This window comes from Miniopterus natalensis, chromosome 4 (assembly GCF_054644295.1).
Source record: "Miniopterus natalensis isolate mMinNat1 chromosome 4, mMinNat1.hap1, whole genome shotgun sequence".
NCBI lineage: Eukaryota > Metazoa > Chordata > Mammalia > Chiroptera > Miniopteridae > Miniopterus > Miniopterus natalensis.
Genome location: NC_142084.1, coordinates 68,221,227 through 68,241,813, shown reverse-complemented (window position 1 = coordinate 68,241,813; position 20,587 = coordinate 68,221,227).

The following is a 20,587-nucleotide window of genomic DNA, read 5'->3' as shown; positions in this document are numbered from 1 at the left end:
AATTAAAATTAGAACTACCATTTGAACCAGCAATTCAACTTTTGGGTATTTATCCAAAAAATACTAATTCAAAAAGATATTTGCACCCCTACATTAACTGAAGTATTATGTACAATAAAATATGTGATACAGCCTGGCTGACATGGCTCATTGGTCGAGCATCGACCTATGATCCAGGAGGTCACGGTTTAATGCCCGGGTTTTGGGCTCGATTCCCAGCAGGGGCATACAGGAGGCAGCCAATCAATGACTCTCATCACTGATGTTTCTATGTCTCTCTCCCTCTCCCTTCCTCTCTCTGAAATCAATAAAAATATATTTTAAAAAAATATGTGATACATATATACATACACGCACACATAAAATAGAATATTAATCAGCTATAACAATAATAAAATCTTGCCAGTAGCATAAACATGGATGGAGATGGAGTTTTTACGCTAAGTGAAAAAGTCATACCAAAAAAGACAAATACCATATAATTATACTTATATGTGGAATCTAAAAACACAAACAAAACAAAACAGAAACAGACTCACAGAACAGAGAACAAACTGATAGTTGACCCCCAAATAGAGTTTTTGCAGGATAGGTGAAAAAGATAAAGGGAAATAAGAGGTCCAGACTTCCAGTTATATAATAAGTCATCGGGATGTAACTTACAGCATAGGGAAAATAGTCAATAATATTGTAATAAGTTTGTATGGTGTCAGTTAGTTATTATACTTATTTTGGCTATCACATTGTAAAATATATAAATGTAAAAATCACTATGCTGTACACCTGAAACTAATATAATGCTGTATGTCAACTATACTTTAATTAAAAAATAAACATTTTTTTAAAACTGAGAAATACCTGCTCTTTAATGAGTGACCGATCATCTGATGGGCTCACCTCACTCATGGGGTATAATCACCCTAGTACTCCCTCGGCCAAAGACTAACCCAAATGTTAAGGAACCCAGCCTGAGTCACAGCTTCATTCTAAACACACAGGCTCCAACCAAAACAGTGACCCAAAACCACTGTAACGAGAGCTCCATTCCCAAACTCCTGCTCCCAAACAACTTGGAATGACTAAAACTGCCAACCTAGAGTCCTCTGCACGGAACCCAGGCTCTGTGAGGTCAACAATGAAACACAGGGCAGCTCAGCTCAAGGGAGGGGCTCCCCAGCAAGCAGCCACTCGTAGAGCAGGAGCCTGCAGATATCAGCCTGACAGATGAGAAGCACTAGGGGAGAGGGGAGAGGTGAGGCTTAATTTCCAGTAGTCAAACATCAAACACATGGAGCCTGACCACTAAGTCAAGAACAAACACAAGAAAAATAGGCATTAGTACTGGCTTGTTTTTTTTATAAACACTAATATAGGTAATACAGAAGTGATTAAACTATTGTGTTGTGGATGGCTAAACTTAGAGCACTGGAGTAGACCGTGATACGCAGTCAGGAAGTCTTAAGTTGGATATCTATCTTAGAAACTTAATCAACCTTCCAATGCACTACTTATTTAAAATAGAAAATTTTATATATATACATATAATATTCCTATGCGTAATCATTATTTTAAATTAACTTTTACTTTTAAAAATTAATTTAATTTTAACTTTTCTATACAGAACACCACTCTAAGATATAATCCTTTAAACACTAAAAAATATAAAATTGCAGACCATCAAAAATTCCCAAATTCCTTTCTGATAAAAAGGACAAGGGACATTATTAACAGTTTGTCACTGTATTTCACACTTGGAATATTTTCAAGATTGAATAGCATATTATAGTGCATTACAGGGGTTGCAATAAAGCCCTGAAATGAACTAGAAAATTCAGAGATCCATAAGTTTTTAGTTGTTTTACTTACATCAATGAAAATAAAAATTCAACTGCTTTCCCCTCACATCCATTAAAATAGAAATTCTTGGTAATAGTATAGACTTTTAAATGTCAAAGTTCTCTAGAGTCATGAACATACAAAAACTGAGCTATAAATGGAAAAAACACCCATCTCCCATTTTCAGAGTCTCTTCCATAATAAAACCAAAATTATCTTTGGTTCCACAGTTATCTTGCCTTATATGTATGGTATCTTTCAATCAACTTATATATTAAAAGCACAAGTGTTAATGAAAACTAGATTCAAAGAGCTGCAACGTTCAATGGAGAAAGGAATCCAATGAAAGTAACGGGCAATACTGCAATCAAGAAAGATAAGCAGCCTGTGTCCCTACAGTGCAGAAGGAAACCCACACTCAGAAAGTTGAATGTTTCCACTAAGGGTCTAGACACCCCCTGCTGAGATAAAACCCCTGGAATGGGTCAGTCCCTGCAGAAGGGCCACAGGTGACACCTGAACAGCCCCAGGGGTGAACTCTGGGAGCTCCACACACCCTCCTCTCCTGTAAGCATGGAAATGCTCCTCCCCCAGGCTTCCATTCTCTTAGCCTGATTTAGTTTAAGTTCTGATCCAAATGAACTACCCAATTCATAAACCTTTTGTCCATGAAACAAAACACCTGATCTTCACGGACTTTCTCAACATATATAAATTATACTCTGAATGCAAACCTCAACATAAAATCTAGAAATGTCTAGGCCTAAGGATCCACAACCACAACCACAGAAAGGGCATCGGCACCCACCTCCACCCAAGGTCCTGCATTGCATCCCCACCCTCAGGGCCAGGTAGCTTTTCCCCGGAATCTACAGGAACAATTCTGCTCTGCAAGGCTAAACCCTGGAGTTGTATTTTAAAACACCCAGGACAAACCTCAGGAACGAACTACATGTGCTCAGGAAGAGTGAAAGAAAAATTCTAGAAATGTAATGTGATACTGGAATATTTTATTTTTTCTGAATTCTCTTTTTGCATTTGGAACTCTTATATATCGTTTTTGAAGTTCTATTGCTTAAATACATTTTACCCCTATTAAAAACTGAGACTTAAATGAGTCAATAAATGTTTTCAAGGAGACAAACGCAGGGAAGGGGCAGTGCTGACAAGAGAGATCACCCAGGAAAGCTTCCGAAGAGGAACCTCCACCCAAAGGACGTCCCATAGGAAGTGGGTGCCCAGGGAAGGTCCTGGGGAGAGGAACAGGGGCTTCATTTCCTACGTCGTCCAGGTGGGTACTCTCGGCTTTCCTCTCACGCAAAATATCCAGACAAACATAAATCTCTTAAAAAAGAGCAATTTCATCATTATTCCGTAAAAAAAATAAAAAAATAAACAAAATATTGAGTCTGTTTGAAACACATCCTGGAGGACAAGTAGTTGATAATGACGCTGTAACCTAGAGCGGGAAAGTTGGCTTTGGGAGTTCGAGGGCTGATCTGGAAATTTAGGGGTTTCCTGCCAGTTTTAGTGAGGGCCAGTCTGGGGGCACGGGTCCGGGAGCTGAGACCCTGCTTCCCTAACATTTAGAAAACTCATAAAAGACGGTGCACGCTGAGGAGAAAGGAGGGCCTGGGGACCCACAGACCACGCCTGGCCCCTGCACACGCCCCGCAGCCCGAGTCACGATTGTCCCTGACGCCCCACCCGTGCGCACCGCACCACCTGCGAGGACGCGGGGCTGCGGGCGCAGAGCCGCCCACGGAGCCTGCGGCCGAAGTCCCCGCGCAGCCACGGGACGGCGCTCCGGGGCCCGGGTCCAGGCCCAGCCCCCCGCTGACGGGACCGGGGGTTCCAGGGGAGCCCCGAGCGGACTCTGTCCGCAGACTCAGACTTGGCCAAGGGGAGGCCGGTCCTACCACAGCCGGCTGCAGCCGGTTCCAGCCAGTTCTAACCAGTCCCTCCTCCCTGTCTTCGCATCCGGCCCGAACACTCACCATTTCTAGGTTTCCTAGGTTTCCCAGAGTCCCGCCTAAACTTCCACTACGCGCGCATCTAGATCACGGCGCCCGCAGCCTACGACTGAGCCGCCAGGGACCGTTACGTACGGGCGACGCGCGCTCGGGCCAGGCTGCCAGGCGGCGAGACGCCGCCCGCGCGGAGCCTCACCCCACCCACCTGCCCCAGCGCGGCCCTGATTGGACAGTAGCTGATCCCCCGCCTGAGTGACAGCCCTCCTCGGGACCCCAGGCTCGGGCTCCAAGCGGAACTTTTCCCCGGCCTGGGCCTGACTGTACTGTATCTGCCCAGCTCCTCGTGCGCACGTGGGCGCAGCTGTGCACAGGGAGCTCCTGGTTCAGTTTCCAAACGGTGCAAGTGAGCACGGAGCACGAGGGTGACCCAGGCCAGGCTGCACTGGAACGAGAGGGTTCATGCTCTCTACAGGACATTGGCTTGGTGCAAGGCTGTCAGGCCACGAGTGGCACTGAGACTCTTTAGAAACACGACACCTAATGGGATCTCACCATCTGAAATAACGAGTCTGGCTCCATTTCAACCTTAGATACTTTCCAACAATTCCTTCCTTACACCCCGTCATTCTGTCCTTAAGAGAAAGAATCTCAGAGCACTTGACTCTGGTGGGAAGTTGGGGCCCTGTAACCCTTGCCTGGGCACAAGGACTCTTCTCAGTCTAACTACAGGGTGTGAAATGTGTTCATTAAATTCTTAGACGTATATTTTACACTAGAAAGAAATTTAATTTTTGCCTATGTCCCTGGAAAACTCTGAAATGTAAATGACTATAATATCCCTAAGACAATTGATTTCCATTTTCACTGATATAAGAAAAACAGTAAATCATTATGTAACTTGGGATACATCTGGAAACTCTCCCCTCTCCCCAGCTTTATTGAGGTAGAATTGACAAAGTTTCCCAGGAGGTGGCGTAAATTCTTAATTTCTGACTCCAGCAAATGAAGATCCCTACACAAACCAAAAAAACCCTTCTAGTTTGTGCTATTATTGCAAAAAGCCAGGACATTGGAAAAGAGGTTGTCGCGAATGTAAGCGCTGCAGGCACCTTCAGCTTTCTTACCAGCCTTTCCAATGTTCTTTTAATTCCTAATGATGGAACCCTGAGGAACTACAGGGCCCTTCCCAATTCTCCCTCTTAATTGCCTCGAAGACACAACTCTCCAGATTAGGCATGAGCCTCTCTCTGTCCTTATTGACACTGGAGCTACACTCTCTTTGCTCAGCTCCACTACTGTCAAGCAGCCCCTTCCTCGGAGTACTAAAACAATTCAAATAGTTGGGTCTCTGACAAACCTCAGCAGGTTCCTGTCTCTCAACCTATTTTTTTTGTTTAGGCCCTTTGAGAGACACCCACCCTTTTCTCTTTAGTTTTTCTGTCCCTATGAATTTATTAGGCTGAGACTTCTCAGAAGAGTATCATGTTGGAATTTCTTTCCCCCAAAATGGGGAAATAATTCTAGAATTTGACAGCAGCCGTCAAAATAGCCAATTAGGTGGATTAAATTGACTCTTCAGCATCTTTTTTTTATTTATTGTTCAAAATATTACAGATGTCCCCTTTTTTCCCCATTGACCCCCTTCCACCCAGCACCCACTCCCCACCCCAGGCCTCCATCACACTATTGTCTGTGTTCACAGGTTGGGCATATATGCATATAAATTCTTTGGTTAATCTCTCCCCACCTACCTACCCACTCCCACCTTCCCTCTGAGATCCCTCAGTCTGTTCCATGCTCTTATATCACTGAATCTATTTTGTTCATGAGATTATTATGTTCTTTAGATTCCACGTACAAGTAAGATCATGTGATACTTTGGCTTTTTTTCCTTAGCATAATTTTCTCCAGGTCCATCCATACTGTCCCAAAGGGTAAGAGATCCTTCTTTTTTACAGCTGCGTAGTATTCCATAGTGTAAATGTTGCACAGCTTTTTTTCTCCACTCATCTACTGATGGGCACTTGGGCTGCTTCCAGATCTTAGCTATTGTAAATTATGCTGCTAACATCTTTTATTTGCTCCACTTCCGACAGCACCGTAGCTCAATCAGTGATCACCGAGCACTGATCATTTTTGTCTGTATTGGATCACCAGCCATTCTCTTTTTGGGAAGAATCTTCAACTGTTATTGGCAAAATCCACAGTGCACCTCCTATCAAAATTCAAACAGAATCCTCAAAATCCCTTCCCAGAATCAATCAATGCCTCCTAAATAAAGAAGACCTTCAAGGTATAAAGCCCATAATAGATGACATATCTCAGGGTCACACTATCCTTTGCACTAGACCCTGTAACATTCCCATTTTACCTGTGAGAAAACCCCACAGGTGAGGATGGAGGTTTTCCAGGACCTCTGAGCAATAAAGAACACTGTTATCCCTTGACACCCTGTAGTTCCTAATCCTCATATACTACTAGCATCCATCCCAAGTGGAAGGAAATTCTTTACTGTAATTGATTTGCATAGTGCATTCTTTCATATCCAGTTGATGAAACTAGCCAATTTCTTTTTGCCTTCCCTTGGGAAGAAAAACAATTCACCTAAAGAGAAATGGCTCAGGATTTTCCTGAGAGTCGTTTTTATTTCTCACAAATCCTGAAGGGAGATCTGGGTAATATAAAGTTCCCTGGGAATTCTACTTTTTCTGCAGTATGTGGACAACTTTCTTCTTTGTTCTTCCTACCGAGTCTTCTCACAGGAAGACAGCAACTACCTATTAAAACTTTAGGTCTTAAAAGGATATAAAGTCTCCAAAGAAAAATTGTAGTTTTCCCAAACCCAGGTTTGATATTTAGGGCATCTAATATCATAGCCAAAGCTGCACCTAGATCCAGATAGGCTCCAGTGTCCTAAATTCCCCCAAACCAAAAACTAAGTGTCAACTGCAAGGTTTTCTCGGGCTAGTTGGTTATTGCCCAAATTGAATCCCAAATCTCTCTCTTCCAGCAAAACCTCTGTATGCTTTACTGAAGGGCAATCCCGACTTAATTTTGTGGAAGAGCAGGGCGACATAGCCTTTAAAGCCTTTCAGGACAGTTCAATGAACCTGCCTGTCTGTGGACATCCCTACTATCAGGTCCCCCTTTTCCTTTCTGTGTATGAGGAAGAAGGGAAAGTCCCTGGGGTATGCACCCAAAAACATGAGGACCACCATTGCAGTATGGGGATCCCCCTGACTTAGAGCCATCACTGCTCCTGCTCTTGTGGTTAAAGCCACTGAGGAAATCACTGAAGGATCCCCTCCCTTTAAACATCTTTGCACCCCATACAGTAGGCGATCTCCTGAATTCTCATCAGACACAACATTTTACAGTCACCTCACCTCCTAGGAAATTCTTTTAACTGCTTCTTACAGAACTCAGGATAATAACATTATCCCTGCTAACTTTTCTCCCCTCCATTAGCCATGAAGCCCCTCACAAGTGCTTAACACTGCTGATCACCTCCTGAGCCCTTGTAATAATCTGCAGGAAACTCCTCTGGTTAAGCAGATTCCTCATGGTTCACTGATGGTTCTTGTTTAAAAGGTGACAATGGCAAGGTTGTGCTGGATATATAATATCAACATCCTCTGATGTAATTGAAGGGGCATCTTTGCCTTTGGCTACTATATAGCCCACAAGTTGAATTACATGCCCTTGCACAAGCCTGCGTCCTAGCCAAGGGCAAGGCTGCCAACATTTGTACTGATAGTAGAAGTGCTTGAGGAGTAGCTCATGACTTTGGAATGTTGTGGAAGCAACATGGCTTCCTTACTTCCACCAGGAATAAATTTAAAATGGTCCGTATGTTCGGGAATTATTGGATGCTGTACCTTCACCTGCTGCTTTAGTTGTTATTAAGGTCCCAGGGCATTCTAAACTTGACTCTGGAAGCTAAGGGAAACCATCCTGCTGACATTTCCACAAGGAAAGCTGCCCTTAAAGGAACCAACAGCAGTCAAACCTCTGTTACGGTCCAAAAAGATATTTCCCCAACTGATAATTTAGAAAAACTGGCTAGAGAAACCCAACAATTAGCCTTAGAAAGGGAAAAGCAAGATTGGAAAACTAAGAATTGTTGATTTGACACAAAGAGAAAGCTCCGATTCAGGCCATATAACAACCCAGTCCTATTAGAGATGCTCAGGTTTCCACTCCTAACTATTGTATTGCATTAAACCACTGATCCACTGACAAAATGAGAGCATTCATGAATCAGCTTAGGTGGAAAATAGTAATAAGGCCATAAAAATCAGTACTTCACTTGTCCCACTTGTCCAAAATACAACCCAGAGAGGCCTGTTCACACTACTCCCAGACAGTTTATTTTTACTTCTTTTATTTTTACTCCTTTTTTTGTTAATTCTCACCCAAGGATATTTTTTTCTTTGATTTTTAGAGAGAGTGAAGGGATGGAGGGAGGGAAAGAGAGAGAGAGAGAAACATCAATGTGGTCAATTGGTTGCCTCCCTTATGCGCCCTTGACCAGGAACCAAACCCAAGACCCTTCAGTGCAGGGGCTGAAGCTCTAAGCACTGGGCAACACCATCCAGGGCAGCTCCCAGACATTTTAAATTATGTAATGGACCATTGGAGGTTTGGCAAGTGGATTTTATACAGCTTCCCCTGTCTCATGGATATAAATATGTTTTAGTCATGATCTGTATGTGTTCTCACTGGACTGACACTTTCCCTTGTAGACAGGCTACTGTGACTTTGGTGGTGAAAGTCCTTTTGGAAATCATTATGCCTACCTGGAGAATCTCTCTCAAACTCCATAGGGATCAGAAGCCCATTTTACATGTCAGGTGATTTGTTTGGCTGGTCTTACAACACTTTTACTGTACTTACCACTCTCAATCCTCAGATTTAGTCAAATACACTAATAGCATTATTAAGACTCAACTGGCAAAAGTTATAGGAAACCTCCAGATACCCTGGCCAAAAGCAATGTCACTAGTCTTTCTAATCTTAGGTCTACCCCTTAGGGACTCATAAACTCTCAACTTTTAAGATAATTACAGGACGTCCCATGCACTTGGCTCCTGCTTCTTTGAATCTATAGTTGACAAAGGGAGACATACTTCAATATCATAAAGGCCTAATTGCTTCTATGGAAAATAACTTAGCTTTGGTAGAGCAATCTTTTCACAGTGCACTCCAGGGAGACAAAAACCCCAAACACCACATGCTGCAGCCTGGGGATGTTTCCTGGCAAAGACGCCACCAAAAAGATTCCAGCTTCACCTGAACGGCCCCTAACAGGTACTATTGAATAACCCTTGTGCCCCTAAACTCCAGGGAGTAGACTGTTGGATTTACATGTCACAAAGAAGGAAACAAACCCCATCCAGTGACCTGAAATGAAAAATGTCTAAAAAATTAAAGAAGGCGGCATCTGAAGGAGACAGTGTTCTGAAAATGATCAAACGGGGCCTGTACAACACACTCGGGATTTGGGCCTCATCTACTAAATGCATTAGCATTTTCAAAGACACATAAGTTTTGAGTGGTTTTTGTCATATCAATTAAAATAGGAAGTCATTTGCCTTACAGTTCGTACAATCTCTTCTGAACATATTTGATGATAAAAATTTAGGAAGTAATTAAGGTTGGGGAAAAAACATAGTTTGTATATGTTTGCTTGTCCTGTAATGTGATAATCTATTTTCATTCATGTTTTGGCAGCAAAAATTGGTAACAAGCCAAGTGTCTATTTAGAAAGAATGGGTTACCTAAACTCATCATTATATGTACTTTCTAAAAACAAGGAGTATTGATATGAAAAGATCTGGAGGATTTATCAATAGAACAAATAAGCAAAGCGCATTGCAATATATATACCATGTTACATTTCCTTTAACCCCCAGAGAAAGGTAGATGCCCGACTCCACCCAAGGTTTGGTTGAGTAGTGGTGACTTACACACACCTACCAGGATGAAAGGGTTTCTGATTCTGTAACTAAGAAGTCTGGGGAGAGCAGGGCAGTCCTCACAAGCAGGTGCAAATGGCCTTGAGAAAGAGCAAGGAAAGGAGCCTGGCCTGAGTTTTTTATTGAGGTTATGGGTGGGCTAGGGTGAGGGGCTTTTAGGGACTGGATCTCTTGACAGAGCCACAGGAGTGAGCAGCCAGGCTTTTTATCACTTTGTACAGATGTGGGGCAGACCAGGAAGAATACGTAAGGCTTTAAAGTTGTCAGCTATTGCCCGGCCAGGCATGGCTCAGCGGTTGAGCATCAACCTAGGATCCAGGCGATCCGGGTTTGATTCCCGGTCAGGGCACATGCCCGGCTTGTGGGCTCCATCCCCAGTCTGGGGCGTGCAGGAGGCAGCCGATCAGTGACTCTCTCATCACTGATGTTTCTGTCTCTCTCTCCTCCTCTCCTTTCCTCTCTTGGAAATCAATAAAGATATATTAAAATAAAAAATAAAAAAATAAAGTTGTCAGCTATCAGATAACAGAAAATATATATATTGGTCACTGTGCTCAGTTCCTGGCACAGAGCTCCTAAAACCCTTGTAAATTCTGAAGTGATAAGAGCACGAGGAGCACCTTTTGTTCCAGTGAGACAACTGTGGTTGGGCTCCTGGGTGGCTCCTGGATGAGGGTTGTCAAAAGAAAGACTAGTCCATAATTAGGAGCTTGGAATTTTCATTCCCACCCCTCTGCCTGTATCTTCAAGAAGAGAGGGGTTGAAAATGAAATTAATAATTGATCATGCCTACGTGGGGACGTCTTCATAAAATCCCAATGAGTATGAGGTTCGGAGAGCTTTTGAGTTGGTGAGCACAGTCACGTCCTGGGAGGTTAATGCACCCCAACTGCGCCTGCAGACCTCATTTAGTGCATCTCTTCATCTGTCGGTGTGTGTTCTTTATTGTATTCTCTAATAAACTGGTAAATATAACTGTTTTCCTGAGTTCTCTGAGCCACTCTAGCAAATTAATGGCTCATTTGCTATGAGCCACTTAACAAACTGTTTTCCAAGAGTTCCCTTTAGGGGAACCTCCAACTTGTACACAAGTTGGGCAGAAGTTGAGAGAAACCTGAGGGCCTACTACCTGAGATTGGCATCTGAAGGGGGGCAGTGTTGTGGGACTGAGCCCTTAACCAGTGGGATCTGACATTATTTCCAGGCAGACAGTGTTGTGATTGAGTTAAGCGGTAGGACACCCAATGAATATCACAGAGAGTTGCTTGTTGTGAGTATAAACCCTCACACATTTGGTAATTGGAAGTGTCAGAACTGAAGTATTGTGGATAAAAAGTAAAGGAAACACATAGGAAGGAAGAACTGGTTTTTTCCCCCACTCAGGAAGGTACTGGGCTTTCCCAACACACGAGCTTCAAAACCAGGCAGTGCCCCTTTCATCTTTTTCCTTGTATAAGCTTTTCTACTACACTGTAGATTTCTAATTGGTGCAATTGTAAACCTTACATTCAATATGGGTTTCTTTTGTTCCCTCCTTCCTGACCTTCCTAATTGGTTGTATTATTATTATTATTATTATTATTATTATTATTATTATTATTTATCACTGAATGTACTTCTGGTGTCTTCTCTACCCCGATTTTTTTTTTCTCAGAGGACCTCAAATCAGTGCCATCAGATTAAATCTCCTCATGAAAACTAGTTGCTTTATAAAATCAAGGACCTCAAACTTCAGTTGGTTTGAACTAGTCCCTAGGCTTTGCCACAGTGAGGCCATGAGTGTTGTCCCCTTACACCAAGGGTCACGATCTATGTTGCAGTAGCAGCAGGAGCAGCAGCAGAGGTACTTAAGGGACCTGGAGAGCCCTCTGGTATTAGGGGGTGGGCCCAGTGCGCCACCTACTGGCTGCCTTTCCATTCTTCTCTTTCTCATTCTAAACTGCTCTTTAACTGACCATGGTATTGCACCGGGTGTAGTCCCTTTCTCCCATCCCCATCCCTGGGATACGTAGGAACCATCTCAGCCTCTGTCACAGTCTCACTCTAACAGGCAGATAAATCACAACAAAAATATCAACCCAGGACCACTTTAAAGAGAGCCACAAACCCACACCCCTGCTCCAAAACGCCTAGAAATTCTGGAAACTGCACACTCTGGTTGGCTGCACACAGAACTGAGGCTTGGTAGTCTCAGCAACGCCACACGGGGCAGCACAGCTCACAGCACCAGCTCCCCAGCACGCAGCAGCCACAGTGCAGGCCACCACCAGGCAGCAGAGCAGGTGAGCAAGTGAGAGCAACAGAAGACAGCCCACGAGGGTGCCCATGTCTGGACATGGTGCTCTTGGAGCCAACTGTCATGGTTACACACAGAGTGGTTCCCACATTGACACTAATGCTGGTTTGTGTCCTCCCCCCCCACACACACACAGAGGGCAGGAAAAGGCCTATGACTTACAAAATTAAGGTCTCTGGGAAGAGCAGGGCAGTCTCTCAATCAGCTCTGAGATGGCTTCAGGAAGAAAGAAAGAGAAAGAAAAAAGAAAGAAAGCAGGGAAGGAGGGAGGGAGGGAGGGAGGGAGGGAGGAGAGAGAGAGAGAGAGAGAGAGAGAGAGAGAGAGAGAGAGAGAGAGAGAGAGAGAGAGAGAGAGAGAGAGAGAGAAAGAAAGAAAGAAAGAAAGAAAGAAAGAAAGAAAGAAAGAAAGAAAGAAAGAAAGAAAGAAAGAAAGAAAGAGAAAGAAGAAAGAAAGGAGGGAGGGAGGGAGGGAGGGAGGGAGGGAGGGAGGGAGGGAGGAGGGAGGAAGGAGGGCCCTTGCTTTTATTGTAGTGAAGAGGTTTAAAAAAATATTCGATGAAGCTAGTCCAAGCTAGTGTGGCAGGTTTAATGAGATTGGACTCAACTCTGAGTACAGCATGGGCAAGTGGGAATTCAAGGTCAGAGAGCAGGTAAGGATCAGTGGGTGGAAAATTACTAAAAGAAGAATCAGGAGTTAGGGGATTCTGGTTAAACAGGATTCTTACTGCAGACAGGCCAGGGTGAGAGGACATCATCTGATGGTGGCAGAGGAGGAACCTGGTCAGATAGGAGGGTGGGGGATTCTGGTTCATCCAACTTAGCAGGGTTCCTGCTAAAACTGGATTTTATAAGAAAGTGCAAAGATAGGCCTGGGAGAAAGTTCAGGAGCCTGACTAAAGTTGTTCAAGCAAAGGATCCTTGCAGAGATGAGGCCAGAGCAAGAGTTCTGCACACAGACAGGGGCTTGTGGGGTCGGAATCTGAAGCCAGTGCCAGAGGAGGGAGCCCGAACTTTTTCCTCGGCCTGTCCAGGTGTAGACACAGGGGAAGTAGAAGCGGGAGGCCTAAGCTATCAGCAAATACCAAACAAGGCAGAGACTGACTTCTCATTACAAAAACACAGATGGATTAAGAAGAAAAAAAAAGCATTTGCAATGGCTTGTTTTTATATAAAGAAACTCTAAGTGGATGCTCAATAAATGATCAAAGCTGTATTTGGGGGTGGGTGAAGTAACAATGCTAGAGGGACCAGGATATGTGAGCAGAGTCTTCTTAAGTTAAACTTTTCTATCTTACAGGTTTATTTAAAATAAAGAGAGAAATTTACATACACCATGTTTTACTATCTATTAGTCTTTCTTTAATTTTAACTTTTTTACATGGGAAATTATTCTAAGATCTAATTCCTTTAAACTCACATAGTTACAAAAGTGTAAACCATACAAATAAAAGTTTTTTAATTTCTTGCCAACTAAAGGACAAGTTGCATCCTAGCTTGTCCTTTCCCTTAATCTCCCATGGAGGTATTTTTAGGAATAAGTAACATATTATAATGCAGTTTGGGATTGGGTTTAGCTGCTTAAACTTAGTAAAATTTTTAAAGATTTACAAAAGCTTTGATTAGTTTTTCTCATGTCACTTAAAATAGAAACTCAATTACTTTAACTTTTTAAATTTCAATCTTCTATAGAGACACACACATATAAACACTGATGTAAAAATAAAAAATGGACCTGAGAGCTTAAATACTCATCTCACATCTTGAGGTTCTCTAGACTAAAAGGAACAAAAATCCTATTCAGTTGCACAATTTTTTGCCTTACTAGTATTATTATATCTCTCAATCAACCTACATTTTTGAGCCCAAGAAGCCAAAAATGTTATTTCTCACACAGGGAATAAAATTACAAAGTTCTTAGAGAAACTAAAGCCAAAGGGCTGCACTATTCAATGGATAAAGGATCCATAGGAAAGAAACACATGCACTGGAATCAGCTCAGATGAGCAGCCTGATTCCCCCAGGACAGAAGGAAAGCCACTTTCAGAAGGTTCCTCGTTCTAGACTCTCCAGGTTGACACAGAACCCCTGGAGTGGAACAGCCCTTGGGAAGGAGGGGAGGGACACCTGAGCAGCCCCAGGAATGAAGTCTGGGTGCCCCAACACCTCCTCCCCCCATCACCGTGAATAATGGAAATGCTCCCTCTCAGGCCTCAGCTCACAGTGAGGAAACACTCAGCTGGATTCAGTGTCAGGTTGTGACCCAAATAAACTCCCAAATTCATGGACCCTGACCCAGGATGGACCCTGACCCAGGACAGGCTCCTGACTTTCACAGGCTTTCTAAATCTGCACAAATTAACACTGAATGTACCTGCACTGTGGATGCAAAACTCCAACCTATGTCTAGAAACAGGCCCAGGGGAACCACAACTAAAACCTCAGAAGGGGCTTCACTCTCTCTCCCATGTGCACATGCACCCCAGCTCTCCAGGGCTGTAGCTTCTCAGTGTAAAGGCTTCTTCCAGCCTGGCCAGCATGGCTCAGCAGTTGAGCATGGACCTGTGATCCAGAAGATCTCAGGACAATTCCCAGTCAGGGCACATGCCCAGGTTGCAGGCTCTCTCCCCCGCAGAGGGCATGCAGGAGGCAGCCTATCAATGACTCTGATCATTGATGTTTCAATTTCTCTCTCCCTCTCCCTTCCTCTCTCTGGAATCAATAAAGATATATTTTATAATAATTTTTTTAAAAAAATAATAGAAAAGGATCCTCCCATTGTGAGTGTGAGCAGGTAGGACACCTACAGGGGAAGGCTCCCCAGGAAGATCCAACTGAGCCTTCAAGTATTTCCCTTTGCAGGCTCAAGGGAACCTTGGCTGGGCCTCAGACCACAGGCCTCTGCTCCCAGGAACATTGCTTTGGACCAAGTGGATATTTTAAATGACACAAATACAGTGTTTGAAGAATCCAGCAAAATCACACAATCCCAATGTTTATGTTTAAAAGAGAGGAGAAAACTGTAAGGCATTTATTTGGTTCAACAAGAAAAACCACAGTATTTATTACTTTCAGAAAATAATGATATTAACTGATTATTATTTGCATGACAAGAAATTATTTTATAAACAATTAATCATACCTGAACACTACTGGTATTCAAATGTAAGCCCTGAAGTTCCATTTAAAAACACCCTACCCCCCACACAAAAGAGAAAAGAACAGACCTCAGAATATTACTAAACACGCTCAGGGCAGAAGAAAGGAAACAAGAATTTTTAACAGTCAATGTAACCCTAGGGTATTTTCTTTTTTTCTAAGATATTCACCTATTTCTTGCCTGTTTGGAAACATTTTATACTGTCTTTCAAGCTTTACAATTTACAAAAATTTTAAATATTTGAAAAACTGAAGCTCAAATAGGTGAGTAAACCTTTTCAAATTGACAAACCCAGAGAGGGGCAGTGCTGACAGGACAGATCACCAGGAAATCCACTGTGAGGTGTCATTCCTTCTCTCCAGGTTTAAGATCAGGCCAAATTCAGTTGTTCAAAGGAGAAGCACTGGGGACAGCCACTTCTTCCTATACAATTTCTTATAACAGTTTTCAGTCCTTGAAGGTCTTGTTTAATTTACACTGGGCTGTATTAATTAATATTGCTAAGGAGTAAAACCTATAAAATCCCACTTTGTGAAGCCAATTAGGAAGTGGTGAAGAATTAATTTAATTTAAATTTATGAATTATCGGTTATGAGCTCTCCTGCTCACTGTGGGATATGTTAGGACAATGGGTGCTATGACTGTAAAAACAGGCAAAGATTTCTGATGCTTAAGGAAGGCCAAGTACACAGATTTGACATCTTACTGGTGTGTTTGGAACTATTTTATACTGTCTTTCGGACTCTAGTGGTTAAACATATTTTACCCCTTTGAAAAACAGAGACTTTAAGTAAGTGAAAAAATCAAGTTGACCTGAGATATGGGCTGTGTCAGAAAAGTTTCCAAAAAGGAACCTCCACCCATAGGATGTCTGAGTCCAGGAAATATCCTGGGGGAGAGGAACGTGGATTTCATACAAAGTATTCCAGGTGGTTGTACTCAGCTTTCCTCTCATGTAAAATATCCACAGCAAATATAAATCTCCGCAAAAGTCATCCACGACTGTGAAAAAAAATTTAAAAATTAAAATATTGGGTCTGTTTGAAATGCACCTTGGGAGACTAATTGTTGATAACGATGCTGTGAACCAGAGAGGGGAAGCCGGCTTGGGAATTTGAGGAGGATCTCGATATTTAGAGATTTATTGACAGTTTCAGGAAGAGCGACGCTGGGGGACAGGGTCGTTGGTTGGAGACCCTGCCCCTCAAATATTTTGAAAATTCAGAAGATAGCAGGTGCTTCAGAGGAGACGGAAGGGATGGGACCCCAGAGGCCGCAGCTCCTCACGCGCGGGAATCCCAGAGACAGAACCGCCGCTGGCCCTGAGAACCCTCCCGTGGTCCCCGCGCGCTCGGGGCGCAGCGACCAGGCGGGACGCCCGGGGCCGGTCCAGCCCCTGCGGTCCGCAGACTCGGGAGCTGACCGGGGGCGGGGGCCGCAGCAGCCCGTGGAACCCGCCCTCCGCCTGCTCCCCCGTCGCCCCGCACGCTCACCATCCCTGAGTCCTTCCTCCGACTCCCACGACCAGCGCAGATCACAGCGCGACGGACGCCGCCCAGAGCCCCCAGGGGCTATTCGGGGCGGGAGACAGGCACCCGCAGACCTGGCGGGACGAGCAAGGGGCCTGCGCGCCCCCTGCGGGCGTGGCCGCACCCGCCTCCCCGCGGGGCCCCTGATTGGACAGCTCGCGAGGGGGTGGGGGGCCGCTCCTTCTCAGCCGAGCCCGCGGGGACTGGGGCGCGGGGCCGCCTGGTTGTTCCCCCAGCTCTTTGGGACCCCCCGAGGCGCCGGTGGTGCACAGGGAGGTCAGTGTCCAGGGGCCCAAGGAGGGTGGCCCGGGGCAGGGCTGGTGGAGAGCGAGGGAAGGAGCGAGGACGGGGAGAGTGCAGGTCCCATGGAGTCACTTCAACCGAGCTGCTCACTGATTCGCATTATGAAGGCTGAGGCCTGAGGAAATGATCTTTTTTCCTTGTCTTAACTTGCCTGGGAGCTTAAACTTTTGAACTTTCCAGTCCTGTGTCAATACCCGGACCTTTGTTTACTGTCTGATAACCTCCTGACTATCCCCTAAAGGTCCCGGCCGTCACCAGGCCTCCAGCGCCCGTCCTCCAGCCCACCTGGCCTCCCTCCTCCAGGCCTCCTGACGCCCGACTGATAACCCGCCTGGACCGACCCTAGGGCTAAGAAGGCAGCACAGATTCCCCCACCATGCCACTTGGCTCTAAGACCTCTTTAACTTCTGTGTCTTCTTTGGAACACTTCTGGGGTTTTGCCTAGCTGTGTTTCCAGTTTGCAAACTATAAGACCCTTGAACAAATATTATTTCTTTCTAGCCAAAGGCTCCTCATTCATTTACACTTGGCTGACAGAACAAGAGGGTCTTATGTCCTCTAGGGATCAAGGCCTTGGCGTAGAGCTGCAGAGTCACTCAAGGAACCATGAGGCTTGTTTAGAAACACAGACGCTTAAATGTGACCTCATCTGTAATAAAGTGGCTCCATTTTAGTCTTTCACCCTTGAGAGCACTGAGCCTTCTACCCATCCCCTCTCATTTGGTCATTTTAGTAAGAATTCCAGAGCACTGGGCTCTGGTGGGAAGTTGGAACCCAGAAGCCCTAGCCTGGGTGCAAGGACTCTTCTCAGTCTAACAGGTCAGGGTGTGAGATGTGTTCATTAAATTCTCAGTTGTACACTTTACACTAGAAGGAAATTAGATGTAGATTATTTTTCGCCTGTGTCCATAGAGAACTTTGAAATGTAAATTGCTACAATATTCCTAAGATATTTGAATCCCTATTTTTAATAATGTAAGAAAAACAATAAATTATTATGCAAATTTTAGATGTATCTGGGAACTCTTAGCACCCAGCTTTACTGAGGTATAATTGACTAATAAAATTGTATTTAAAGATTGCAACATGATGCTGATACTGCATTGTATAATTAAAATTTGCTGAGAGTGTATCTTAAGCATTCTCGCCACACACAATAACAAAGTCGATGGATCTGTTAATTAACCTGGAAACTTATATGTCTCAGAGCCTAGATGGCAAAACTCTTCTGCATTGTGTGTTGAAATTTAGATGCCTACCTTACTCAATACTTTTGAAATATTACTACTCCTCACTGCCTTTCTTATGTTAATCACCCTACTAAATAGGCTCACTTTATTAGCTGATGATTCTGCAATGTACCCTAAGAATTCTTCCTTTGCAAAATACATTGCAACTATAAAACTAGTTACTGAGCTTCTTCTCTTTTCTTTTCTTTCTTTCTTTTCTTTTCTTGCATATATTTTGAACAGTCCCTTTTTACCTTGTGAATGAGTAAAAGGTAATATGGGAGGTCAAACACCCACTATAATAGTTTTTTTCTTTATTCTTAGTGGAAAAGGTTGCTGGAGCCTTATTTTCCACCCTACTCTCAGACTTCACAATTCCATCCAACATAATTTTGAGCCATGCAGACAGATCTCCCTTTTATAAACTCACCTTGTCTTTTTTATTTTATTATTTCACTTATTCCCCCCCTCCTCCTCTTTGGCAACCATCAGCTTGTTCTTTATATCTATATCTGTTTTTCTTTTGTTTGTTTGTTTGGATTCCAACATAAGTGAAATCATATGGTATTTGTCTTTCTCTGTTTGACTTATTTCACTTAGCATAAAACACTCTACTAGGTTCATCCATGCTGTCGCAAATAGCAAGATTTTGTTCTTTTTGATGGTGAAGTAATATTCCATTGTATATGTGTACCACTTCTTCTTTATCCATTTATTTATTGATGGACACCTAAGTTGCTTCCATATCTTGGCTATTATAAATACTGCTGCAATGAACATAGGGGTACATATATATTTTAATATTAGAGTTTTAGTTTTCTTCAGATAAATACCCAAAAGTGGAAGTGCTGGGTGATATGGCAACTCTGTCTTTAACTTTTTGAAGAATTCCCATAGTTTTACATAGTGGCTGCACCAAATTACAATCCCACTAACAGTGTATAAGAGTTCCCTTGTCTCCACATTCTCACCAGCACTTATTTTTTGTTGATTTTTTTATGATAGTTATTCTGACTGGTGTGGTTTTGATTTGCATTTCCCTAGTGGATAGTGATGTTGAGCATCTTTTCATATGTCTGTTTGCCATTTGTATGTCCTCTTTGGAGAAAGGTCTATTCAGGTTCCCTGCCCATTTTTAAATTGGATTTTTGTTGTTGTTGTTGTTATTGTCATTAAGTTGTATAAATAACTTACATATTATATCTGATAATACATATTATCAGATGTACTGTTTGCAAATATCTTCTCCCATTCAGTAGGTTGTCTTTTCATTTTGTTGATTGCTTCTCTTGCTACACAAAACCTTTTTAATTTGTCTTTTCATTTTGTTGATTGCTTCTCTTGCTACACAAAACCTTTTTAATTTGTCGTAGCCCCATTTGTTTATTTTTGCTTTTGTTGCACTTGCCCAAGGAGAAACATCCAAAGAAATATTGCTGAGACTAATATCAAAGAGTTTACTGTTTATATTTTTTTCTAGAATTTTTATGGTTTTAGGTTTTACATTTAAGTCTTTAATCCACTTTAAGATTATTTCTGTATATGGTGTAAGAAAATGGTTTGATTTTTTTTTTTCCCTGTATTTGTCCCAACACCACTTATTGAAGAGACTATTTTGCCTCCTTTGTGATAGATTAATTGATCGTATCAGTGAGGATTTATTTCTGGGATCTCTGTTCTGCTTCATTTATCTATATATCTGTTTTCATGCCAGCACCATACTGTTTTGATTACTGTATCTTTGTAGTATAGTTTGAAATCAGGAAGCATGATCCCTCCCACTTTGTTCTTTCTCTAGGTTTCTTTGGCTACTCAGGGTCTTTTCTAGGTCCATTTAAATTTTAGGTTTAGTTGTTTTACTTCTGAGAAGAATGACATTAATAATTTAATAGGGATTATATTGAATCTGTATATTGCTTTATGTAATAAAAACATTTTAACTTCTTGGTTAAAATGGGATGATGCTCAGCCAACTCAGCCACACCAGCCAGGGCTCCTTTGCTCCTTCACAAAACTCAGAGCAGTTGCTATTCTGGCCATTCCTGCTATAGAAAGACATTTACATTTTTCTCATATCTCCTTTTACACTACTTTAAGATATTACTCAAAATGATACAACCTGTCTGCAGCTCACCTGAATCATTATCCCTTGGATGATTACTTTCTAAATACCAATAACTCTTTTTGGGGTTTTCACCAAGATCACACTGGACATGCATAGCTATCACCCTACTCCGAGAATAAGCCCAGGATGGGTTAGAATAGTGCAGGTGAATGTGACTTTCT